The sequence below is a fragment of the Oncorhynchus mykiss genome, chromosome 12 (genome assembly GCF_013265735.2).
Source record: "Oncorhynchus mykiss isolate Arlee chromosome 12, USDA_OmykA_1.1, whole genome shotgun sequence".
NCBI classification, from domain to species: domain Eukaryota; kingdom Metazoa; phylum Chordata; class Actinopteri; order Salmoniformes; family Salmonidae; genus Oncorhynchus; species Oncorhynchus mykiss.
In genome coordinates, this window is record NC_048576.1 from 28,271,666 (window position 1) to 28,272,899 (window position 1,234).

Genomic DNA, 1,234 nt, shown 5'->3' on the forward strand with positions numbered 1-1,234 from the left:
TGTCATACCCGTGCTATTTGGTCTGATATACTACGGCTTTCAGCCAATCAGCATTCAGGGCTCAAACCAGGTATATAATTAAGCAATAAGGCCTGGGGGGGGGGGGGGGGGGGGGGGGGGGTGGTATATGGCAAATGCTAAGGGGAGGGGCTCCAACCACCCGGTTTATAATTGTACATTAATTCCCTTTGCGCATGTATTTGTATTTATTATGGATCCCAATTTTTTTTTTTTTTTTTACCTTTATTTAACTAGGCAACTCAGTTAAGAACAAATTCTTATTTTCAATGACAGCCTAGGAACAGTGTGTTAACTGCCTTGTTCAGGGGCAGAACAACAGATCTTTACCTTGCCAGCTTGGGGATTCGATCTTGCATCCTTTCGGTTACTAGTTCAACGCTCTAACCACTAGGCTACCTGCCACACCAGCACACAGATCAGACACCCATGCATGCCCCACAAGACATGCCACCAGAGGTCTATTCACAGTCCCCAAGTCCAGAACAGATGATGGGAGGTGCACATTACTACATAGAGCCATAACTACATGGATCTCTGTTCTACATCAGGTAACTCATGCAAGCAGTAGAATCAGATTTTAAAAAACAGATAAAAATACACCTTATGGAACAGTGGGGACTGTGAAGCAACACAAACATAGGCACAGACACATGCATACACACATATGATAACATATGCACTATACACACATGTACACATAGATTTTGTGTTGTAATAAGTGCTGTGCTTGTTGAATGTCCTATAAGCGTGCGGTTATAGTTTGAAGCTTTTTCTTGAGTGGGCAGCTTGTTAGGCATGTGCATAACTGTAGATAAATCCGACAGGAGAGTTTGGGTGATAAAAGTTGGAGATAGGATCTCGAAATCTATGAGCAAGAAACACTTGGATGAACATAAAAAACTAATGTTAGGCTATTTTCTGCCAATTGTGCTGTTATTATGTTCCAAATGTAAAAACTGCAAATGGCCCATTTGCGAGATTGACTCATCACTTCAATAGGCTTTGGCTACAGACTAAAATTTGGGTTTATGATTGTAATTCAATTTTGCCATGGTTTGCTTAAAAGCAGGTAGCCTATAGCCCCTAATAGGCCTACATTTCATTTCAGTAGCTGAGACAAGATGTAGACTGAACGACTTAGCAGCTTGCTTAGTTCAAATTGACAGACTCATTTATACAATATGAATAGCGATGCGATTAAGAGGTAAGAATT